At 41.1% G+C, this 13,988-nt stretch overlaps 1 protein-coding gene across 1 annotated transcript in view; it reads left to right on the top strand.

Annotated features, from left to right (window-relative positions):
• Nucleotides 1-784: 784 nt before the first annotated feature.
• Nucleotides 785-13,988, top strand: part of ACTA2 (actin alpha 2, smooth muscle) — a 58,192-nt gene continuing 44,988 nt past the window's right edge. The window contains exons 1-2 of the mRNA XM_051616607.1: nucleotides 785-861; nucleotides 1,668-1,765. The gene's annotated coding sequence lies outside the window, so the exon portion shown is untranslated. The remainder of the gene's footprint in view (nucleotides 862-1,667; nucleotides 1,766-13,988) is intronic.

The following is a 13,988-nucleotide window of genomic DNA, read 5'->3' on the forward strand; positions in this document are numbered from 1 at the left end:
CTGTGGTGTGAGGCTGCTCTTTCAGGAGCACTGTCCAAGTGTGTGCTCAGCTATCCTTCAAGCTGCCTCAGGGAGCTCATCTGGAAAAACAACTGGGGAAAAAAGAATAAGTTGTCATACCTAGTTTATATTTTTTGCAGTCAAATCTGTTCCTTTATATGGTCTGGCACAGTGGTGGGAGCCAGTGTGCCAGGCTGACAGGCCTGAGCAGAGGTTACTTTAAGGCACTATTGCTACAAAAAACGTGTTACAAAACCATGATATGAATTTTCCTGCAGATACTGAATTACCATGACGTGATGGTGGATAACCACACTGCTTCTCTGTTTTTGCTAAATCATTATAATAACCTTTTTCCTTCACACAGGCTTCCTTACAGGCATGAAAGAATTGGTTGTATGTTTGATTAGTTACTGAATAGCAAAGCAGAAAATTTAGAGGAAAACAGGAGACTGATAAAGAAGTTTTCTGTGGAGCACAATCCAAGACTTCTCAGCTAATGTAATATATTTCCCTAATGATGTAATTTTTAAAATAGAGTAATCTTGGACAATCTTCTTGCATAAGAAACTTGTACTGCCCTAAAAATGTTGTGATCTTCATTATATTTAGGTTCTGATAAACCTCTGTGTTTACAGAAGCTGCTTCACAAGTAAACACTTTCAGAAGTGGCTTTCCTTTTTACCAATGATTTTGTTATATTCTGGTAATCTTTGTCTAAACAAAATTATGTTAGTGACTAATACAGTTGTCTGCTATCTGCTCAGTCACTTTTCCCCACAGCTTCCTACCCACCCTTTGGCCACTTTCAAGCAAATCTGATGATGACACAATAATTCTAAAGACAGCAAGTTTATCCAGGTATGAAAACACTGTGCACCTAAAAACTGATTTTGACTTTCTGTACTGATGATGTTCCCACTTTCCCCAGATAAATAACCAAAGGACTGAGTGCTCCTGTAGGTATGACTGTTGATGTGTTGCACAAGCAGCAGAGTTAATGGCATACTAGTCTTGTGAAGTCATGACTTGTGCCTAGATTTCCCAATGTCTAATTTAAGTGGCATCCAAATTCTAGCCCTTTCTCCATTTTAAATTCTCCTTTCTCTTCTGCTTTCTTGCAACCTGAAGAATGTTTTTTCTTTGGCTGGTATCCTATTGTCATATTTGCTTGAAATTGTCAGAAATTGTAAAGCCACTTGGAAAACGAGGCAACAGCATGAAAGATAAACTGCCGTGCACCAGCAAAGCAATTACAGAAACATTTGTGTTGAATATGATCGTTTTACTGCCCCAAAATGGGAGGCAAGGAAGGCAGAGTGAAGTGAAGGAAGTGATGTAGGGGAATTCTCTAGTCTGTGCAAAGCCTGCTGTGGATAGCTTTCTCTATGGAAGCAGATGGCAGCATTTGTGAGCTGCCTACCTGTGGCAATGGCTAAGTAGTCCTGCCATAAACCTCCTAGGTAGGTTGCAGCTATGGGCTGCAGGAGCAGCTGCCCCAGCTGTATTAGTGGCACGGTGTTTTTCCTTTCTGCCTCTGGGAAGGCCTCCAAGTATTGAGGAGCCCTCATCTGCAGGAGAGTGGGAATCCTTAAATCTTGGTTGCTTAAAGAGAAGGAATTATTGGAGTTGGAAGTCTGCTGACTTTTCCCTCCATCTCTTTCCAGAAATCAAGAAGGTAAAGGTCACTCCATGGAATTTCTCCCTGCCCAGAAGCCCTTGCCTTGGGAGTGCAGCCACGGGATTGAGCCCTTCATGAGCAAGTGTAAGCACAGTCATTCTGAACGTCTGTTCTCTCTTATGTCTTGGTATTTCCCTTTCAGATTAAAAAGCCTATTGCTGGTACTTGGCTGGATTTAATTTGGGTAGAGTGGAAGAGACCAGACTTCCTCCTTTTATAGAAGACTAGCCTAGCTCTGGGGACAGTTCTGAATCCATAAGGACTCTGCTGGCTTCTCTTCATAACTGGTTTCAATCCTCTGCTTTGTTTATTGTGTGTGAGATCAGTAAAACTGAAACACTGATTAAAAGTTTTCTGATTACAGCAACTGAAAAGGCAATGCGATATGTAGAAATTATTTCCTATTCCACAATTATTTTTTTTAGTTGTTTTTCTTGGTATCCATTTGCTTCTCTGCCATAGAATGTATAGCTCCATATAAATGTGCATTTACATGCACGGCAGATCCATGGGGATCTCCACAGACCAGGAACAGCAGACAGAGCAACTGTCAAGACCACAGGCACATTTCCTTCAGAAAGGCTGAATAGAAATTGACAAGTTTCATCATTTGGTGTCAGAACAACAGCTAATGCCTGATGCATTTTCTGTTGGCAAGTACACAGCTGTATCACCCCTACATAGCATTATTGATGTTATTGCCAGCTAAGATAGAGAGCATTAAGAACATCTTTAAAGGAAAATACTTGTAGCTCGTCTTACAGTTTGAATGGTATGTCATGTCCGGACGTACTTGCTAAGACAACATTTTGGAAAAAAAAAGTAGTCAAAATTAAAAATCAAGGAGCCAGCCAACTATGAGCACCCTGTTACCTGTGCTAGCATGTGCAGAGTCTCAAAGGATCCTGGCTGCACAATAGCTTCAGGAAGGTCTAAAGGTAAAGATCTGGGCTGCTCCTCTCAGTTATGCAATACAAAATTTCCGGTTCAGTGAGCTGTGGGGTGTGTAAGTCCCATGCATGGTCTTCTGGGAGCTGGTTTGTATAAGTGGTGACTGATTTATGGTTCAGAATAAAATCTGGACATTTCATTGCATTGGATTCTGTACTAACTACGATGAACTAACCATGGTGTTAACCTTGCAACAAGGATTATATTTGGTTTTTCTGTTGCTTGTTTAGTGTATGTTTTTCCTCCTAAGGAACTGCTCTTACCCTATGTGAGTTTCATGAGAGAAAAAAGCAGCACAGAAGATCAATTGCTATGGCAAGCAACAAATAAAATTTCTTACTCTAATATGCCACCAAAAATTGTTCTTAAGGGATTATCTGAGATTGGAAAGCATCTTTATGATGTGAAGGTCCAAGCCCCTTTGACTACTCATTGCAGCTTTTGCAGGGGTCACTGAGTTTGATCTGTTCATCCTGGTGTGAAGAACAAGAGTGTTCTCAGCAATTGGCAGACAGAAAATTCATGTTTAAATTCTGATGAACCGGATAGGTGCCAACACACAAGTTTAAGCAATATAGGCAGCAAGTTTTCTCACGTATCAGTGCAGATGTTTTGAATTCAGCATTTAAGCAGCTGGGAATTTACAGTCTTCTGAATTTTGAAAAAAAAAAATATTTTTTGGCTTACTTTTGCTCTTGATTGCTGAGGAAGTCTTAATGACTTCACTGTGAGCTCAAAATACAAATGACAGTGACATTTGCATAGAAGTAATTCCTTTTGTAATTGCTAAGTATGATTATTTTTCTTTTCAGTGGTGTCTACATAGTTTTGCTCTACCTCGTTCCATATGTAGAGATGTAGGCCTGCTGCCCTATTGGCAGCCACAGACCCTCTGGGTCAGTGGGGGGAAAAGCTGTGCTTTGAGGTGTGCAATGGCTGTCTGTGACCTTTGGGGCAGTGTTGGTACCCCAGCTTCTGGTGTGAGAACTAGTCCACCCTGAAGTGTAAGGAAAGCCAGAGGAACTTGGTGGAATTGGCATCTGTGGTGCAGGGTTTTGCTGGCAGCTCCTTGCTGAGTCACTGACCCAGAGCTGAGGGGTTGAACAGTGCCAGGCCTGAGCCTGGAGCCTTCATTCAGGGTGAGCAGCCTTGTGCAGGGCTGGCCATGTCAGCAGCTCCAGCAGCATTTCCGGGTGCACAGCATCCAGGGGCAGGGAGCTGGCACACCCAGCGTGAAGGTGAAAGAAGTCCTACCTAGCGTGTAGTGGAAGGAAATAAAGCAACTGTTCCACAATTTTTAACAGTCTTATGCAGGGTCAGTTTAAAAAAACAAAGAAATAACTCTGTAACATTGAGATGACGCTCTGCTACAGCATCTTCGTGTTCATATTTGCACCTGGCTTTAAGAGACCTCAGACCAGGGAGGAAAGGGATGCAGCCTGTCTGTGGTTTTATACTGATCCAAAAAAGATTTGCACACTCCTGCAATAAAATTTTTGCTTAGGATGAGAATTTAAAGTGCAGAAAACAGACAAGCAGAGCAAGCAAATGAAAAACAAGCAGCTAGATAAAACCAAACCACTTCCATGTAAACATCCCTGGAAACTGTGGCCAGTATGTCATGCCAAGTTTGGAGAAGACCTTCATACACTGATTTCATGTGCAGAATCTTAATTCACTTTCCTTTTTGGCCACAGCAAGTGGAATATCTGGGGGTGGAAGAGCCTGTACCACCAGGGCTATGGAACACAGAGACAAATGTTCTGGAGGGGAAGTGAGAAGTCATGGAGTGGGAAGATGGAGTAGCTTAGCTAGCTCTGGTTAAAGTGACCATGTGTTTGGTTTTTAAGGGGCAAAGGAGGAAGATCCTTACATCTTTTTAATGAAGGGGAAGGTGTGCTGCTGGGTCAGATGAGCCGTGGAGGAGCTTGGGCTGAGATCCAGATCTTCCCTTGTCATGAAATATTGATGGGAGCAGGGTAAACATACTTCTTAATGGGTGACTACTCTGCCTCTGATTGGCAAAATGAGAAGGCACACCACCACAGAGCTTTTTGTAGGGGCAGCAAGGCAGTCTATATACTCTAAAATTGTCCCAGTCAAGGGGTATAGATAATCCTCTTTTTTTGTAGCAGTCTGTCAATTTCTACAACATTTGGGTTAGATACTGCCACACAAACCTGACACAAACAGTTGACTTTTTTTTTTTTTTTCCCTGTTTACTCATTTTTTCCCCATCTCTCTTTTTTAGAATGCTTGCTCTCTCCCTGTTTCAGCTGGTGCCATCAACTTGAGCTGCTCCACAGACATATCCTGTCTTTTATTTAATCTCACTGGTCTTAGCCTTGTTAGTCCCACTTAGTGTAAACATCTGAAGACTCCTGTACTGAGAAGGCAGGAAACAAAATAGTTATGAGGCTGTGGAAACAGCCTATTGTTTCTTCTCCACCAAAGTCCCTCTGGACAACAGTGCTGGGAAAAAGCTTTTTTTGTGGAATGTTTTTGGAGAGATGCATTGGTGGCACACGTCACGGTAACTTTGCCAGGCAGAGTCTCTGCCTTTTGCTGGGGAGAAAAGGAAGAGAGGCACACTAGGCTGTCACAGTGGAAGAGCAAACATCTAGAAATACTCCATAAAGATGCTTGAAATCTGGGCTATTTCCCTTTGTGGATATTATGGGAGGAACGAAGTGATGGAAGCAATGTGTTCTGAAAGGCAGGTCTTTTGATCCCTTCTACTAACTAGGACAGAAGAGCTGTAGGCTTGGTAGAAAACATGCTTCTATCAAGTCTGCAGGTTTTCTGCCCTAGTTACTCTCCTAGAATATACCTGTGACAGAGGAGAGAAAATTAAGAACCTCAAGGAAAGGCTGATAAAATTCCTTCTCTTCCAGGGGCAGTTTTGCAGGATCAGTGGAACATTTCTGTGCAGAACAGTATCCTTGGCAAGGATGCACTGCCAAGCAGATGCCCTCAAGAACAGGCAAAGCATCCAAGGTTCTTCCTGTTTGCCCCAGGTGTATCTCAGCAGGTTATGTGAACAAAGCTGGAAACTATCTCTCTCTCTGTTATCCTGAACTGCACATGGTGGTTTCCAAGGTAGAAAAAGATGGGCACATATCAGATAGAGGGTCTGACGGCCAGGTTCAATCTATTTTAGTTGTCAGAACAGTTCTTTGGCTCAGACCCTGTGTGCTCTCAGATTACTCCTGAGGAAGAAAGTGGCTGGCAGTAGCAGTGGCAGCCTGTTCCTTGTTGGTGTCCTCCCCAAACACTCACATGCTTCACTGGGTGACTGCACCACGCCTGAAGAGTATCTCCAGTGCTTTCAAGAAGCATCCCATTGACAGTGTGTGTGCTGCCCATGCAGTCTGCAGACCATCTCTGCTTGCAGAAATAGGCTGTTCTGCTCCAAGTGCAGCTGATGCAGTTGTGTGACAATGGACAGTGGCACACATGGGTTCTAGGAAAGCTCTAAGGGAACCAACCAAACACTGCTGTGCTGCACAGTAAAGTCCAGGGTTGTTGATCCTGTTCCCCTAGGAGAGAGACGTCAAGGAAAATGAGGACTAGACAGCTGCATCTTGGGGAAAAGGCACCAGGACTTTGTGGACTTCGAAGGACAACCAAATTTGTGATCTCTAAGTAACTTGTATTTCTGTTCTCAATGCTAGGGATGCTACCAGTCATGGCAGAAATTTTAGTACAGCCCAAGAAAAGAGAGAGCCTGAGGTTTAATATTAGGGAGGTTAAGGACAGGGAGAAGGATGTGTGGCCATGTATGTGGTTTGGCTATTATTTTTTAACACCTTCATTTACGAATGAAGGAAAAAAGCAAATTTTTGCAGCTGTAGCTTATGTGATGCCACTGTCACGCTGTTTATTCTGCAAAAATTTAATCTTCCACTGGAAGTGGTACAGCTGCAGCTGTTTAAACAGTCTGAAAGACAGGAAAATGTTTATGCTGTTACATTAAAAAAAAAAAAAACAACACTTAAAAGAAAATCTGAATATTAACATTTATCCAATTAATAAAAGTAAAACACAAAGATACCTGGTTAAATTTAGGCCCTGGAGTTATTTCAGGTCAACATCTCATTAAGTATCAAACACGTATGTATTATATTTCCTTTTCCTTTCTCCTTCTATTAGGTAATACAAACTTATCTTCCTGTGACTTACCATGATGCAACACACTGTAGGCCATTTCTTTGGGCTTTTTCCTACACATCTCAAAATCAGTCTTCTTCAGTTCTCTGTTTTCATTCTTTCCACACACGGATGGAACTGAAAGTTTCTGCAGCCATTGCATAATGCCACAGGCAGCCATTAGGTGCTACCAGCTGTTCAAAAAATCTAGTTTGAGTCCTGTGGTAAGAAGACATCATCCTATTACAACTCCACACTAACTTACACTGTTAAAAAGTAAAAGTAACTCTATTGAAATGAATGCGTCATACCAACTAAATGTGAGGAGTATTCAATCTGTCAATTTTCAAGGGACTCTTCCCTTTAATAAGCATAGGCTTGATTTAGTGCCTGTTGTAAACAAGGAAACAGGTTTTTTTACTATCCAGAATTATCTATGTTCAGCTGCATTACCTACTGCAATGGCATGAGAAACATTGGCATCTGACAGGCCAAGGCAGAAAACTGGCAACCATAGACAGCCATAAGACATGTTTTGTGCTACAGCAGTATCCCCTAAGTTCTTTTTAATTTAGTTTTTTACATATATAGAAAATTACATATTTTTAAATACTTTTCCTACTTACCTATGCACTCATCAGTGCTGCTAATCCCAGGGGGAAGCAGGAAGACATCAGGTGGGTGTCATGGTGCCATTGGAGGTGTTTGCATCTGTGTTGTACCATCATATTTTGTTGCTTTCATTCTGGAGGTCCCCCTGCCTTTTGTTATCTGGCATAACTAGAAGCAACAGAGGTGCAGATGAAAAAAACCCCAAAAGATTTCTAGAAGGACAAAATTCATTTTGATGTCTTGCTTATGCTCTGGACATTTGTGTCACTGTGACGACATACAATGATTGCATGTATAGGATAAAATATGACATATCTATATATCTGCAGTTACAGCACACTTGCAGTAGCATTCTGCATATTTTAACATGGATGTTTAAAGGCTGCCGCAAATGTAGATCTTTGGCAGGTTAGTGAGTGTGCAGAGGGGTAACTGAGGTAAACTTCTGTGAAATGCTATCATACCTAAAAGTGCAACACAGCTATGAGTCCTCAGAATGACTTTTTAGATGTTGATCATATTCAGTGATTGACTGTTTTGCTGAATCAGGCTGTGTTTTGGCTTCTGATAAATATTGTGACTGATGTGCTAGATCCTGGAAGTGTTTTAGCTATGTGACCATTGGCAGCCCTCCAGCACTGTATTTTTCCAAGCATTTTTCTGTTTCTGTGAAACATGCTTATTGCTTTATTTGTATTCAAATGGACTTTCTGTTACAACTTTTCTATATGTCCTTTTCTTTTCCTCCTTGTTTCATCAGAAAGCAGCAGAGCTGACTGCTGGCATAGGGAAAGGTGCCAAAGGAGCCAGTGCCCAGTTTGGAACACAGAGCTTACCTGAAAGCTGATGACTCACATAGCATCTCAAATGATGTGGATCCGAATGGTAGATTAGATCCCTGCCTAGCTTCCAAAAAATTGTCTGAAATCCCAAGTTATATAGGTAACCAACTGGTTCACCACTGTCATCTGACAACTGATGCTGGTCTTCTGTAGGGCAGAGATAGACCACAAAATATTTTTCTGTAGGGTCTAGTTGTGTGATGGATACAATAACAATGTTGACAAACCTGTGACGTGAAAGGAATCCCACCAGTGATGGACGGCATGCAGGATACACAGTGTGTGAGAACATGATGCCTGTTTCCCAGTAGCCTCCTTTATTTTATTCCTCTAGATTATTGCACAGTGGCAATTCATGTGCTTTCATAACCCATTTAGAATATGTTTATATACAAAATGATACCTTTGAATAGGGATAGAAGTACTTAGTCTAAGGTGTTTAGTATTATCAATACCCAATTATGTACTTTAGATTGATATTTTATTTTAGTGATAAGGTATTTTTAAAAGAGCTTCCTCAGACACTGAGCAGTGCTCATGCTGGAATTCCTGTCAGTACACATCCTGAAACTGGCTTTGAGCAACAGTGCCTGAGTTCCTGTGTTTAGGGAAGGGGCTCTTTCCTAGGAGGCTGGCCATTTGTTACCAATCTTCAAGAGAAAACTTTCATTTTTAATCTAAATTAATTAATTCTTCTGTCTCGTTTATGACTGTATCTCACTACTGTAGCTGTGCTGTTGCCAGCAGAATAGTGATATCAAATGAAGCATGGAGTGTTGGCTACACTGTGGGGTGGCAGCTGAGGGGGGCACCCTAGGAGTTATACCTTAAATGAGTAATTCAGCACTATTTTTGTTGCCTGCAATGTCTCAACAGTGGAGAAGGAGCTGATTAATTATAATGATTCAGAAAGTCATAACAATGATTCAGAAAGAGCTGCAGTCATCAAGAGCATAAGAGTTATGTTGAAATTAAATTTTAAAGACTAATTCCAGGAAAGAACTGATTTTAGACAAGCCACAATTACATTAATTTTTCTGGTAATGGTTTGGCTGTATCTTGTAACTACATCTTGGGAAAACGGGTAAAGCAACAAAAGCTGTCACAGCAAGGGGCAGGGGTTAAAGGACTCTGCTCAACACAAAATATTAACATCTTGTTCTTGTAATTTTGAAGGCATAAATCCTAATATTTCCAGGGATTTAATGATCCCATGAATTTTAAGAAATACATATAGGACTTGACATAATAACAGAAAAGGATATTCTTTAAAATAAATAAGAATGAGGCAGGGAAGAGAGTTCCTCAGTAGACTCTTAGCATGACAGCAGAATGAAGGAAATAGATGCACAGAGCTCTTTTAGATCATGTATCTAAACTAGGTAAATATAGACTTCATTCCAATGAAAGCAGTGTTTCCCCTTGAAATGAATTCCAAAGCATTATAATACCCAATGATTTGGTATAGAGCTCACTCCTTGGGGCTCCTCACAGAGCAATATGTAGATGATATGTGCAAATGAACCAGAATAAGCCAAGTTCTGGCTGTGACAGCAAACTTGGTCATGTGTAAAATACCTTCACGTTTGCAAAGGTGCCTGGTTAGGGGCCAAGGAAATTCATTTCAGCCATTGTATTTTTGCCAACTATTTGTAGAACTAAAGCACTAGCTGCATAAATTCTGCTTCCTTTGCTGAAGTGGAGATTTAGCAGCATTAGATTTAGATTTTTTGAGGATAAGATTTTTAAAAAGAATCCTGTAGTAGCCATTATATACCTCTAAACATACATACTGCTACATCATGAGGGAGAGTCAGAAGTCCCTACTTGTTTAGATTGCAATGTACACGGAAATCTGTGCATCCCTTTCCGAAGAGAAGTTCAAGGGTAACTGAACTGACATGCTTAATCATGTTAATGTGATCATGCAGAAAAGCAAAAAATGTTATTTTTGTTTCTGTATGCTTGTCATTGTGCATAAGATGTGCTCTCCAATGAAAAGCTGAACAAACTGGTGCTGTGTAGGCTAAAGGAGCAAAAAAGATGCAGTGGGAAGCATGGTATCGATGCTCAAATATGAAAAAGGCTGCTGTAAAAAGGAAGGGATTAATCTCTTCTCCCTGTCATAATGGCTATGGCAAGATGTAGGGGACTGAAAAAACACCAAACATTCATTTTGATATTGCAACGAACTTTTTAAGAGTAGAGATTGTGAAACATCACTGTGAATTACCTGGAGAGTTTTGGAGTCTCCATCTGTGAAGACAGGACAAAAACCTTTTAGTTAATCATGCCTCAGGGCAAAGGACTGCAGTAAGTGACCTTTCAAAGCCCTTTCCAGTCTTACAAGCTTCAGAAAGTAACCAACAGCTTTTAAAGCAGGAGGACTGTTTGTATCTCTTTTAAGGTGGCTGGAATTTCCAGCCCTTTCTTTTTGAAGAAGAACTCTCTCGGGAGTTCATTGTTCAACAGGAAAAATTCTTGGGTTTCACCTTAGTTAGAAGAGTTAATGTCCTTTTTGATACCATTAAACAGTACTGTATTCTCTAAGAAGAAAGCCCCAGATACCTTATTAGGAAAAAAAAAAAAAGAACAAAGCTAACAAAAAAGTAAAAACAAAAAAAATCCCAAAGGACATGGCAGTGTGACAAAGTAAAACCCCTTATAGTTGAACATGACTTCCCAGCACGCTATTTGCTCTTGCTACCTCCAGCAACCTAACCCAGAATAGTCCCACAGTAGAATTTAGGTACCTAACATCTCAGTAGATGCCAGTGTCTACAAGAGAGTTAGTTCTGAGATGCCTTAGTCTGGTTCACAAACTGGACAACTCCTTGGCTGCCTTTCCTGTAGCATGTGGTCCACTAGGTAACTAATGTGGATAACCTAACAGTTTAGGCATTTCCTGGAATGGGTCGAGTGATCAGGAAAGAGATGTCTTTGATAGTGCAGACTCATAGTTCTGCATACTTCTTGCTTTCTAGTGATAATACTTTTCTAGTTGATCTAAATTGCTAACTTGAATGCAAGTAGAGCAGGATTTCACTTGAAGTCCTATTTTGAACTCCTTACAGCTTCTAATTTTTTATTTATTTTTTTTTTTCTGAAGTGTTCTGGACCTGGTTGCTGTCCAGACATAATGTACTGATTTAATTTGACCAACAATATTTTCAGTCACATTTGGAAGAATCATTTCCTCCATTGAAGTAAAAAATGAATACACAACTATTTTTCTTTGGAATAAGTCCACAGCTGAGAGAACATAGGAAAACAATATTTCTTCCTGAGAAATGCTTTTTTGTGTTCTTTTGGTAGTGGGTTTGAACTTGGATGAGTTAGGGGGCATTGAAAATGGCATTTCTGTGAGGATCTGTGCACTTCTATTGTGATATATATATAGGAATGCCTACGGAAGAGGGAGGAGGAAGCTGGTCTCTGAAAGACTGTTTTGACTTCAGTCTTTAGACAGAACAGAGCTTCTAGCTTGTGTTCAGCCCCTAAATTCCAGCTCATTAATTTACTTATCTGGTTTTATTTACAAATAAAGATAGCCTAAAAAAAAGGTGCACTGACAGCAGGTTAATAGAGTCTTATAAAGGCAAGCAATGGTGAGAGGAGAAATAACCTCACCAAGTTTCTGTGCATCTCCTTGGCTCTCCCCTACAGTGTACATTCCCTTAGCCACCATGTAAATGTAACTGAGTCCTGCGGTCCATAGGCATTGAGCCCCAAGTACCTTGCAGTGGCGCGACAGCTCAAGAATCCTTGGAAGAGACTGTTAGTTCAATTGTTCAACAAATCACTTAACCCACGCTCCCTAAAGGGAAAACCTACTCTGAAACCTATTATTATTTAAATGGCATTGAGTAACATTGCTCATTACTTTTCTTACAGTATCTTTATGGGATGCTCCTTGGAAGACTCTTAATCCAGCCTGATGTCAGGGAAGTGCTTTTGAGCATTGTAGGGAGATCTAAATAAAGCTCCTACAGCAAGACCCTTTTTTTAGGAAAGACATTTCAGTAAAGGAGCTATATACCTTGCACAGCTAGTTTCTGATTTGCTGTTTGTTAAAGATACATAAACAGAGCTAACAAAAAGCATAATACGTGGAGTACTTTGAGAACTCTGATGTCTCATGGTACAGGATTGTATATTTTCAGGCACTCATGAACATCCCACTTTTTCTGATGGAAGCAAGAGGCATAGATTTTCTAAGATTTAAAAAAAAAATAATATTGGCATCAAGCTTCCTGAGATAGTTATTCCCAACATTTCTATAGCTAGAGCAGAAGTAGAAACTGTATTTAATGTAATGATAGGCTAACTTACAAGCCTGGAAGAGAACGAAGACAAAACCATTTACAATAGCATGTTGTAGCAATTAAGGGCATTACTTGGAAGTCAGTTCCTCCAGAAAGCCTCTAAGCTGTCACCACCCACCCCTTCTTTTCCCACATCTTCACCAGTTGCTTTTTCACTTGATTATGATAGTACAAAGACTACTCTTCAGAGGTCAGACTATGGGAAAAGCATCCTGTCTTTCCTAGACATTCTTATCCTCTCCTAACATCTATCTTTGATTGGTATCTTGGCAGTTGCCTAAGCAACGATCAAGTGAATGTCTCTCAACTGGTTTATTTTATATGTGTGTATTAGGACTTTACTGCAACACACATTCGCATTGGCACAAGTAACGTTGCATGTACTCTGGTAACAGTGCCAATTCCAGATTTCAGAACGTTCAGTGTGCAGTCCGAAGGTTTTTTTATGACAATTTTCCCATGTGATGTTAAACTTTACAGTGTCTATGCCAAGTCATCAGCTGTATTACCCCATAGTTTGGCCTTGCAGCATGGGACTTTCTTGAGCCACTTAATCCTAGGTCTAGCTGAAGGGTGTCAGGCTCTGCTCATCCTCAAATTTGAGGGGCATTACAGAAGCTGTCACACAACATTTTATTACATTGTAGGTGTCATTTTAGGTTTTGTGGAACATGACTAAAGGGATGGCATTTAAAATTGGAGTTGGAACTGGCTCAGCCTGATGGCAGGCTCAGCTCTACCCAGGCAAAGCTTTGTGCCCTCGTCAAAACCAGCCTGCTGCTTGCTTCGTGTGTGAGCTCGTTTATGAAATGTCCTTTCCCCGCGAGAATAATTAATCCCCCAAGGAGCAGGGGGAAGTGGCGGCATGGAGGGAGGTCCTGCAGGCTGTCCATCGTTGCCAAGCCAGCTCGGCTGTCCGGGGGGACCGGGAGGAGGGAACACGCATGAAACTGCACGGACACAGGCTGCCATCTGCTGAGCAGCGGCTGGGAAAAACGCTCTGCAGCGCTCAGGGCACACTTCCTTTGAGGAGCGAGCCAGGATGTGGATGTTACCTCCCTTCTCTGCAAGAAACAGCCCATGCCACCTCCCTGAGTAGTTGTTCAAAGTTTAAACAAGTTTAAAGGAATTTAAATCTGAAGAGATTTGATTGAGAGGTTAAAAAATATTGAATAACTTAATGACTGCTATCCATTTTTTGGTAAATGAAGGGGTACTGTCTGGTGTAAGCCCCCCTATCTCCCAAAGTACAGGAATAAATCTTGTTCTCATGTCTTAGAAACAGACCTTAAATCTCAAGACCCTTTAAAATCAGCCCAGATCACAGCTGTGCTTCCCCATGAACTGCAGTAAAAACTGTGGGACCTACCCAGAAGAGCAGAGGTGCCAGGACACAACCAGCTCCAGAAGGGATGGAGGCTGCCTTGA

The sequence above is a fragment of the Apus apus genome, chromosome 4 (assembly GCF_020740795.1).
Source record: "Apus apus isolate bApuApu2 chromosome 4, bApuApu2.pri.cur, whole genome shotgun sequence".
NCBI classification, from domain to species: domain Eukaryota; kingdom Metazoa; phylum Chordata; class Aves; order Apodiformes; family Apodidae; genus Apus; species Apus apus.